Here is an 11566-nt window from a genome sequence, read left to right as displayed (position 1 = left end):
CACTTGGTACCCATTCTGTCACCCTAATGGTCCAACGGTTAGCCACCTGCACTACCACCTGATGTAGCGTTGCCCGCGTCGGCAGCCTCAAGGAAGCGGAACAGCCTCTCGAGCGACAGCGAGACTACTCTGATAGACTCGACCGAGAGCGACGACAGCACTGACGACAACTACGTGACTGTCCTGAGTCACAGATCAAAGCAGCGGATGCTTAGGGCCTCTGTGGACACATCTACTATGAGGACCCTTGGCTCGTCTCCACAGCAACGACACCTATTCTCAGCCCTAGCCCTCCATCAAGGCCACTCGCAGGTCGATATAGCCGAAGGTTGCCGTGTGAAGATTGCGGGCAGTGTGGTCACCATAAATAGCAAAATTCTGGGTGAGGTTCCTGCGACACGCTTCCCAGAATTGAATGTGTCCTTCACACTTGAGGAATTGGACGCTGCTCTGGCCCCATGCAGGCGCTGATCGTTGCCAGGACCAGACGGCATCACCTACGCTGCTTTATGCCAACTAGGTGAAGATGGCTGAGGTAGACTTCTCGAATATTATAACCAGTCATGGAATGATGGCGTCGTTCCTGAGCGGTGGAATTCCAGCCGCTTGATTCCACTACTGAAGCCTGAAAAGCCGCCACTTGACCTAGCTTCCTATCGACCCATCGCGCTGTCCAGCTGTGTTGGGAAAGTCATGGAAAGAATGATTCTCAACCGCCTAGAGTGGTATCTTGAGTGCCACAACGTATACCCTGAGGCCATAGCTGGGTTTAGAAGAGGTCGTTCCTCTACTGACAACGTCATCGACCTCATAACGTCTGTACAACAAGAAAAACACCACAAGCGTATATCGGTTGCACTACTCCTTGACGTGAAAAGCGCCTATGATAATTCAATGCACGAAGCCATCCTTGATGCCCTGGAAAATAATGGAATTGGTGGACGCATGTTTCAGTGTATTCGGAGCTATCTATTCCAAAGATCCTTCTTTGTGCACAGAGCAGATGGCCGAACCGCTGACCATTACACTTGCCATGGCGTCCCTCAGGGTGGGGTTCTTAGCCCCACATTGTTCAACCTTGCAATCCTTGGACTTGCCGACGTTCTACCACATACAGTAAACCTTTCCATATATGCTGACGACATATGCATACGGGCCTCGGCAGTCACAAGTCTCCAGGTGCGTGCATGGCTCTAAAACGCAGTGACCCTAACATCATCGTACCTGCGTGCTCAAGGCATTTCGACTGAGAAGTGCGCCTTAGCAGCTTTTACCCACAAGCCCATGATCCAGTATCCCAATGCTATTGACCACCAACCAATTTCCTACGCAAAAACTCACCGATTCCTATGTGTTATTATCGACAGAGACCTTTGATGGAGACCCCACGTCTCATACTTGAAGAAGAGGCTTACTTCTATCTCCCACATACTAGGGTTTCTTGCTGGTAAAACGTGGGGCACATCCGTGGCATCTATGCTTCAACTATACAGGACGCTCTTCCTAGGATACTTGCGATATAGCACACCACTGCTGTCCAATGCTAGCAAAACTAACATCCATGTCCTACAGAGCATTCAAGGTCAAGCCCTTTGAACATGTCTGGGGCTACCTCAAAACGCTTCAACCATGGCAACAATCGGCACCACGACAGACCACCCAATAATGACCTATATAGCTATCGATGCACTCCGGGCGCATGTTCGCCAAATATCCAGAGTCCCTGACCACCATCTCGCTCGCTTGCCTGAGAAAAGACCCAAGACAGCGTTCTCCAGATCAATTGCGGCTAACCGGCACTCTTTGTCTTTGAGACACTCACCCGCAACAAGAACGCCATTGCCTCTGTGGTGCTTGAAAAAGCCTCCTGTGTACTTGCTGTTCCAGGAATAGTGAAGAAAGCTAGCCTGACCACCGCGGCTCTCAAGCAGATCACATTGGAACTTTTGCATTGTTCATACGCTAACCGAATCCATGTTTACACGGATGGTTCCGTGTCGGAAAATTCGACGGGCGCCATTGTTCTACCATCTCAATCGGTCGGCATCAAGTTTAAGACTTCACACGTAACGACATCTACAGGTTCCGAACTGGCTGCTCTTCGCGCTGCTGTCGAATACATTGAAAAAGAACCGCCCAACAAATGGGCAATATTTTGTGATTCGAAAGCAGCCCTCCAGAGCTTGCGATGTTTACGACGTGGCAATTATGAACAGCTGGTGTCACAAATCAACGAAACCTGCCATTGCGCTTCTGAACGAGGCCATGATATCATATTTCAGTGGCTGCCGGGACATTGTGGCGTCGTTGATAATCACCTCGCCGATGACGCTGCGCGACGTGTCCAGGCTGGCGCACTGACACTCCTTATACCTTTGTCAAGAGTAGACGCTGCAAGAGAGCTTCGCAGTGTCGCTCGTACCATCACGTTAAGTTACTGGCATACACCACAGAACTCTAAGTGCCGTTTATACAGCCTCGACCCATCACTGAAACTTAAATTACCAGCGAACCTTTCACGTCGTGACGCAACACTGCTGTGTAGGCTATAGGAGTAGCCTTCACCAACTCTTACAGCTATCGTATAGGCATGGCGGACTCGCCAATGTGCGCTAAGTGCAAGTGTGACGAGACGATCAGTCATCTTCTGTGCCACTGTTCTCGCTTCGCTAATCAACGTCAGACTCTCCAGTGTGCCTTAAATAGGCTGGATGACAGGCCATTTATGGAAGCGAAGATCTTGGGGGCCTGGCCTCACAATTCATTAGCCCAGAAAGCAGTTCGAGCGCTTTTTCACTACCTGAAGGCAAAAGACTTGAGTTCCCGACTATAGGCATCCTACACCTCCATTTTCTCTCTCTCTCTCTCTTTGACTCCCCATTCTCCTCCCCACGTGTAGGGTAGCAAACTGGACTCAGTCTGGTTAACCTCCCTGCCTTTCCTTCTTCCCTTCTCTTTCTCTCTACTCTACACGTTACATGACCTGCCCAGCGCCATTTTTTTCTCTTCATGTCAATTACAATGTCATCTATAACCGTTTGCTCTCTGATCCAAACCACTCTCTTTCGGTCTCTTAAAGCTACGCCTAGCAGTCTTCGTTCCATCGCTCTTTGCGCAGTCCTTAACCTAATCTCAAGCTTCTTTATCAGTCTCCAATTCTCCGATGGACTACAGTAACTTTCATGAAACTTCAACCTGCTACTTTCAAGTTACCTCATATTCAAAAATTCAATGGTGGTAACGATACTACCAATGTGACATTTGAGTGCAGATTTATACGTGTTTCCATATCGCGATATATTGGCTGGGAATCACAAATTGTCTCCTGCGGCACGGTGCAAATGGAACGAAGTGCGGCGCCACTGTCATACTAAATTAGAGATCGCGAGAGCCAGTGCGTAGGTGACGCGTAGGCGCGATTCACAGCAGCCACCGCCCACTGACCTCCCAAATGACGCGCGCTAATCTGGCGCCATCTCGTAGCCATCGTCGCTGCACTAGGTTTTTATTTTCGCGTTTTCGCCATAACTTCCTCCCCTTTCTGCCTCAGGGTTCGGCTGCAACCTCTTCTCCGCTTTCCTACTCGCATCTTCCAGCCTCCGCTGCGCTCAGAGTTCGCTTTCATCTTACTCTGTGCTCATTCGCTCGATTATGCCTGGGTAGGAGGAGGTACGCCGAGGGGCGCCGACCGTCGCCGCAGGAACGGGCGCCTCGGAGTTGGGCTCTAAAAAGCATGTTTTCGGGCTGCAAATTCGAGAGCTTTCTGACCACACTGCTTCACACGTGGCCCTGTGCCAATCTGGGGAATGCAGTGCAGGTGCGTACACGATTGCGCGAGTACAATAACTATATGTGGTCAGCGTGGAGCCATTCAAATGTGTTCGCTTGAAACGCTAGCATTTAGTTTGTAGTTGCACAGACGCATCGCAAATAAATAAGTGTGTCAAACTTCCAGACTCAGGGGAAAAAGTGAGTGTCATGAGGGGAGGCTACAATGTGTTATCTAGTTAAACGAATATAACTGCCGTTAAATTACTCAAGCGGAACGTATCTGAGCTGCAACAAAAAATATTTTAGAACATTTCAAGGGCATTTCTTAAGAAACACGATGGTCAACAGATAGGAAAATGCTTATATTCGCTGGGCGATGACATTATACGAGGTGCATGTAAATGAGTCTAGGCCTGCTGACACTTGTAAAAATAATGGGATTTGAATTCCTGTGCCCATTATTGTAAATTGTGTACTTTCAGCCGGAAGTCCTGCTAGACGTCGCGCATATATAACGCGCAAAAGTGTTTACTATTTAGAAACAATAAACATAGTCTTAGTTAACAAATTTCAAATAAACGTCACTGTGGTCGAGGTAGACAGTCTGTTGATGCAGCGAAGGTACCGACCCATGCTGTCAGTGTTGATTGTAACCGAGTGCGATATTTTGCATAGCCCACATTCTGGCTTTCGAAGAGTTCTGTAAGCTGAAGAAAATATGTAAAGAAGCACATAAGGAGCTCTGTTCTTCTATTAGTTTGTTACTTTACTATCTCCAGAAAATAAGAAATTGATAGCCATGACCCTCTCTTATGTTCTCCTTTTTCAAGAAACATTACTTCCCGTCTTACTCCAGGAAAATGAACTGGGTTCTTCGGAAAGTCTTTTCTTTTTTGCCAAAAAAAATAATAAAAGGGAAACCTTTCCTTTACGGGAAACCTTCCATCAGAAAAAGCAGATGATGCACTAGAGATATGAATAATGTGACTGCGGAATATGAATGCGACACCAGAAATTCTGTAACCGACGAAAACTAAAATGAAAAGTGACACCCAGCGGCTTTCCCGTAGGACATTTGGGAGGCGTGTTTTACTACAGCACAGTCGAGGTACGCGTCTGTCACTCTCCGAGATCCGCTCTACTTCCCATGCGAGCACGAAGAGCTGCTGCTTCGGCGTCTCTCGTGTATGCATGCATGAGCGTGCTACTTATGCAAACATCGAGCGACTGCGTATGCGGGTGCGGAAACTTGACGCTGAAACAAGGGCACTCCTTCGAAGACATACCTCGCCGATTACTCGGGAAATGCGAGACAGGGCAAAAAAGCTGGTATTCTTTTTTTATTATTATGATTTTTGCGTTCTATATAGACAAATTGAAACGAAGCGACCAGTGAGCTTTCGTCTACCAGAGATTCCTTTTGCCGGAGTGTGTGTGCCGGTGAGATCGTCCTGAGAACACGAGAGGAAATGTATCGCTTTGTTCTCTATAGTGTCGTGGTTTGCGTCACCGGTTGAGTGAAGCGTACTCAGGGAATTTCAGGATGCGATCCTGAAAAACTAACTTAATGGTGATGTTTACGGGTGTTCCAATAGCTCAATTTTGATTAAGACGTTAATATTCGAGTGAGAAAGAGAAAAAAAGTCTTGTTTCGAATATTGAATAGAAGATACCATTTCCCCATGCCTAAAAGAAGAAATCGAAATCCTACCGCCAAAAAACAACAAACTCATGAAGAAATCGAAAAAACAAAAACAAGCTGTTTTTGTGGTGTGAACGTCGTGAGGTGCACCCAAACTACGAAAACTAAGAAATATTCGACCTAAACTGAGTTTGTGAATCAGCGGGAAAAACACATCCTTGAACAGATCGCTGCAAAGTACGATTCAAACAAAGCCTCTTGATCGATGCGCTAACCTCAACATTACCGGTGGCTCTAAATGTCAACAATGCCTCCTGATGCATAGCCTGTCGGTGATGTTGCTGGCTGGCTAATTATGTCCGGCTGATCTTTTATAACAACGTAAATGTTAAGTGACCTTGCCAGTTCTTTTTTCCATGCAGGTTCTAATAAATACTTGGTGGCGCGAAACCTATATTCGGGGATATGGATATCGTATTCTCGCATAGAATGCGGCTCTGATAAAAAACTGTTTGCATATACCAAATTTCCAATTCTTGCGTAACCATGCGCTTCATAGGCCAGGAAACGAAGGAGACACCGACGCTTACTTACCGAAAGTTATCTATTCCGGCTATTCACACACACATTTTAGCAAGTTTTTACACAGATTAGCATTGGCGTAAACTCACAGTCTCCAGCAATAACTCCCGTTCACACCCACGTCTACTCACCCTCACTTACGCTCAAGGGGGGGGGGAACTTTGGTCCAGTTGGTCCGACATGTTTAAAGAGGAAAAGAACCACGACTTCAAACGGGACGTGACCGCCCGTCCTGTCCGCTCCTTCGTCACGTCTCGTCTGCAGTCGCGGTTCTTTTTCTCGTTAAATCACTTACGCTCACTCATGCTGTCGTTCATGCACACTCATCCACCCCTCATCCCCACGTGTGCTTTCAAATGCAAGGATTCACTGGTGCTCATCTTCACAGACTTTCCCATTTTCTCGAGTCCACGCTCACGTCTGAGAATTACGCGCGAGCCTGCGCTCGTGTCTTCCACTGCGGCTGCTACCTCGCTGACTCAAACAAGCTTCACGTTACTTAGATTCCAAGAATGTATTCTGTGTGCGTGCTTTCCCTATTTTTACTCTTTCTATATCTCCCGTTGTGACACGAAACGTCTTTCAGTTCGGTCAGCATAGAGGGTCGCTTCCTAAAGCGGCTTGTAACCGAAATATGTTATACTAGCATCGCTTGTATCTTTGCAACCATACTACCCACGCCTCTTACTGTGGTATTGTTGTGTAGAGGAAAGAGTCATTACTCGATCACGCATGCGTCGCGTGTGTAGATGGCGCTGTTGTTGCGCCACCCAAAATACAACCAGAGCTACGTTTAACCTCGCGCTCGTCGTTCAGACAGGTATAGCTCGGCAGTATTTCTGTCGAATGTGGTGATATCGGTCGTGTTTGATGGAGCTCATATCAGCCATAGTGTGGTATAGTCCATCGAAGTCAAATCTGTGCTCATCAATAGTTATAAGGCTGCCAAGCGCGCAATTTCTTGCAGGAATTTCACGCTTGATCGGCTATGGAACCCCTGCCTTTCACACGTCGGATCCAGAAATGGCGCGATGAGATGCGGGCAACAAGACAGATGGATACCCAACCCCTCTGACCACGGCGGAACGTGCCCAACTTCGTAGGGAGCGCGAACGCAGGAGCTCCAACCATCTACGAGTGCGGTGGGCTTCATCGGCTCATTGCAGTCTCAGGCGCAACCAGTACATGGGGGCTTTTGCTATATTGATCCTAGTGCCCAAACACCCTCTACAAAATAATAAAAAGGCTTACTTCGAATAAGAAGTGAGCAAAATTGCAATATTATGAGGCAAGACCCCTACTCACAATAACGTATGCATGCGAGATTTCTACTGCCTTAATAAATGTCACTTAATTATGCATTTGGTTATGTCATTTTCTACGCCCATCTGCTCATAAATCTTTCGCAGAACCCACAAAACGTTTCATGTACCCAACTGAGGCTGCGCTCATGACACAGTTGAGATTAGATTTTCCCATATGTTGGCCAGCGTGTCTCCATTTCCCAGTTAAGCTTTATTAGTACGTTTATTCATTGTCACTGTAAAGAAAACGGGTAAATAATAGCTTATCTCCGCCATGACTCATATTAAGGCGCAAGAAAATCAAGCTTACGGGAAGGACCAAACACCGGAAAAGGTAATGAAGGCTGTTCGCGCGCCCCACTTAACGTGGCTTGTCCTTTAGAGGCTATGAGGGGCCTGGCAAAAGATGCTGTATTTCCAGATGCGTGCACCACTTAAGGCTTTGTATTGCGTCCGTAGGAAAGACATCGAAGGGCTCTACTACGTACGCTGCTGCGCCGCGAGACAGCACTCCGTCACTCGCCATGAATAAAGAGCGCGCCCTGAGTGGACCAACGAATTGACAAGTGCTCGACCTTGGCCCACTTTACGAAAGAAAGAACGTTATCTGTCTTCATCATTCTTGTTGTGGGTCCTAAGCGACGCGACATTCATCGCGGATGACAACACTATAGCTTGCCGGGGTTCCCGTTGCCTTCACTCAAACTGCAGAGTTTGAACGTAAACAACACCGCGCGGGGGGCCCTGTGGCATCGGTATGTAATATACGCAATATGACGAACATCTGGGTATAGGCATAATCTTCTTCTCTATGAGTACGTAAGAAAATCTACATTATTCGTGCCTGCATATGTGTTTGTACCTCAAAACGATTTCAATTTTCAAGGCTTTAGGCGAACATGCAGTATCATCTATCGTCGTATTTCTTACGCTTATTTGTCTTTGTCTATTTTGGTTTTTGTCCTTCTAATTAAACACCTCGGTTGTAATTGAAGGTCTTCCTTTACACCTTACTAACAAGTAATGTAGCAAAGAAGTGTAGGTTAAAACAGGTGCTAATTTCGAGGCCCGCAAATCTCCAACGCCAATAACTTGTGTATTTCATTTCATTTCATTTATTGAAGCCTTAAAGGCCCGGAGGCATTACATAAGGCGGGGGCAAACAAAGTATGAGGAACTCTTCATCACGCTAAAGAGGGAAAAGAGGAAGCAAGAAATGCAAATTTTAGCAAGAAATGCTAAAACAGCTACGCTGAGTTTGTAAAAATCAGCGATCTTTACGAATGCGCAAACGTATGCTATAAGCTATGCCTACACGTATCCCTCGAACCTCCCATTTTAACCGATTTTCTAAGAATATCAAATTGCTGCTCAGTTAGTAGACGTTTAAGATGTAAATAAAATTTGACAACCTAGTTTTATTATAATTTTCATGGTGATACCAGGGTGACTTGTAACGTGGCGGCTTGCGAACTCTATATTTAACCCGCGCTCTAATAGTTATGGACCGGATGTCTCTCTTAGAAGATAGATTGTCCTGACCTGTTCCTTTGATTTCGATCAACTTAGACTTTTATAGCACCGCACCTAGATCGAAGTGCACTAGCGTTGCCGTTTCACGTGTTTAGAAAAGTGCAGTCGCTGCGGCTTGGAATGGAGCCCAGGACACACTGCTCTGCCGAGAAAGAAACGCATTGTTCGCTAGTTGGTTTGTAATGGTGTGCAAAAGACGGCAGAAAACACGTAGAACAAGCAAGACAAAAGGAGGCGATCACAAGCCGCCGTGTGATTGTCGCCTTGTCTCTTCGCTCGCCCTTCGTGTTCTTTGCCGCCATTTGCAAGCCACACTCAGCAAGACACTTAACCACCCAGCCACCGCTGCCGGTTAGCGAACATCTGCTGCTGGCGCTGTCGCTCCTGGCGAGTTGTCCCGTGTGGCTCTCTTGTATGTTTCATAACCGCAGGTACCTTCTTCGAACGATTACCACGACACGTTTCGCGCTAAAGGTTCACAGGATCGGGCAGAGTATACCGCTACGTACACCGGCGGCGTGTTCGGCTCGCCCTCTCGCGTGCGCCTTGATCCGGCGGCGCGACGAGCGCGAAAAATCGACGATCACGCTTCCAGATCTGGGCGGGAGAGCGTCGCTATGAATATAGCATGCGGAGGAAATCGAGGCGGACGCTGCGGAGCTCCATCAATCTTTTCGCTCAGGCTACTGGCGCAGCCCTGTCAGGTAAGGGGCTCGGTAAGGTGCCAGTCATGGTATGGAACCATTTATAAGCGCGCCTAAGACTCACCGCAGGTAGATGCCATACACGCAATTTCCCGAGCGGTGTGAACAGAATAAAGAAAATGGCATTATAAAGCGCCAGCAAAAGATGAGCCCACTTCGGGAACTTTGTTGCCGCCGTAGAAGCATCGGGCACCTCCTGCTACAGAAAGGCGCGAGTGATAGTTTCAGCGTTGCGCGCCTAGACGAGAGGCTTAAGTATGAAGTATGAAGCCGATTTGGAGAAGATGCTGGGGTCTATCAAGTACATAGGGTGCACCAGACACAAAGTACGAAGCAACCGTACGCACACAGACGAGACGGTGTTTATGCAAAGTAATAAACTAGAGTAAGTACAGTAGCGAGTGTGCCGAATATGGGAGTGGCATCCTTTCAGTTTAATAGTGTTTCCTATTACACTGATGGTATTCAAAGTTTATTAAATAATAATTTCTGTCTGTGTGTTTGTGCTTGTCAGTGTAGGTCAAACAGGAAAGTATGGGCAGACAAATGACTGTAATAGAAACAGCAGCGAACTGAACTGGGATATTAACAACGAAATTTAGTTGGGTTATCCGCGTCGTGCAAGATCTGCCGAAGTGTGGGCTGCTGTAACCGACGAATGGTAAATGATTAAGGAACCAACTGGCAGGCTTCCCGAAGTGTGGATACCATAAAAATTCATCTTTTTGTTTTCTTAGTCAGCTTATAAGCACAAAGTACCTAGCGAATAAAACTTCTTAGGCTAAAGTGCTAGTAAAATGAAAGGTACAGTTAGTTGTCTTAGCATTACCTATGCACGCAGGTGAGTCATGTTATCGTAGCTTCGTTAGTAGCAATACTCAACTTCAAATGTAAATTTTGGTAGCCGCGTCCATATGACACCGACAGTAACGCGTGGCACTTCTAGCATATGATAATAATGCATCACTGCCTATATAGGTGCGATGTGCATTGAGTATCTCGCGAAGGCAACGCAATGACTGTTTAGTTCGCTAGCGTCTCGGCAAGTAGGAGGAAGAGGAAATAAAGAGAGAAGGCAGGGATGTTAACCAGAAATGCCTCTGGTTGGCTACCCTACTCAGGGAGACGGGAAAGAGGGAATAGAAAGATAAGATAGAGAGAGGGAGGGGAGCGGGAGGAAAGCAGCGGTGAGCTCGGGCACGCCCGCGGAGGGCCTCCGCGAGTCAAAAGCGTTCACATAGGCCAGTCGCCAAGAGAGAAGGAAAGCGAAGGCTTCAGCCATGCAGCTCTTTTTTCTTTCCCCTTCACCGATGTTGGCGAATGACATGCCCTTGGCGACGAAGAAACTGCAGAACACCTGCCGTGCCTTCTTCGAAAATGAAAGCCTTGTCCTCCACTGCGCTCTAAACCAGCTAGATGGTTGGACAAGTTCTCTCTCGTTGGACACGATCTTGAGACCATTGTGTCGCATATCACAGCTGCAGAAGGCAACAATATCCCTGCTGCGATTTCGGAAGGAATCCGGACTGAGCGACCATCTGTGATGCAGAGCTCCGAATTGTCATTACTCTCAGCGACTCGGAGTGCAGATTTACTCTTGACTGTCTGTCGTTCTTTTGATTTATTCTTCTTGTATTCTATTCTCGAAGTTCTTGGTCGCCAACTGTGCTTTCAGTGCTATTTCTCTTTCTCTTTTTCTTCACCCTGATGCTGTTCTCAAGAGACAAAGAAAGGAAATAAATAAATAAAAGAAAGAAAGAATATGTAAGGATGTGAACTATCTACGATTGTTGCCCTACATCACCGTACCATGGGGAAAAGCTATCGTGCGCTACGTGAGGCGATTTGCCATTCTTGATATACTGCTCTCCTTTAGAGTAAGCTGTAAATGCGATGCGCCTTCTTGGTGCACTGCTGCAACTTTCATGGAAGCAATGCGGCTTAGAAAGACCTCTATGACAAATTATCTATGAACACAGGTCTCATGGCAACGGTACGGCGCAATGGAAACCTGCCACATTCGGGGTAAT

At 47.1% G+C, this 11566-nt stretch overlaps 1 long non-coding RNA gene across 1 annotated transcript in view; it reads left to right on the top strand.

Moving 5' to 3' along the window:
* The first annotated feature begins 7993 nt into the window (after positions 1-7993).
* The window catches only part of LOC139057823 (uncharacterized), a 28137-nt gene continuing 24564 nt past the window's right edge, over positions 7994-11566 (top strand). The window contains exons 1-2 of the long non-coding RNA XR_011513018.1: positions 7994-8054; positions 9264-9536. This is a non-coding gene — a long non-coding RNA (uncharacterized lncRNA). The remainder of the gene's footprint in view (positions 8055-9263; positions 9537-11566) is intronic.

This window comes from Dermacentor albipictus, chromosome 3 (genome assembly GCF_038994185.2).
Source record: "Dermacentor albipictus isolate Rhodes 1998 colony chromosome 3, USDA_Dalb.pri_finalv2, whole genome shotgun sequence".
Lineage (NCBI taxonomy): Eukaryota > Metazoa > Arthropoda > Arachnida > Ixodida > Ixodidae > Dermacentor > Dermacentor albipictus.
This window is presented reverse-complemented; position numbering and strand designations above follow the sequence as displayed.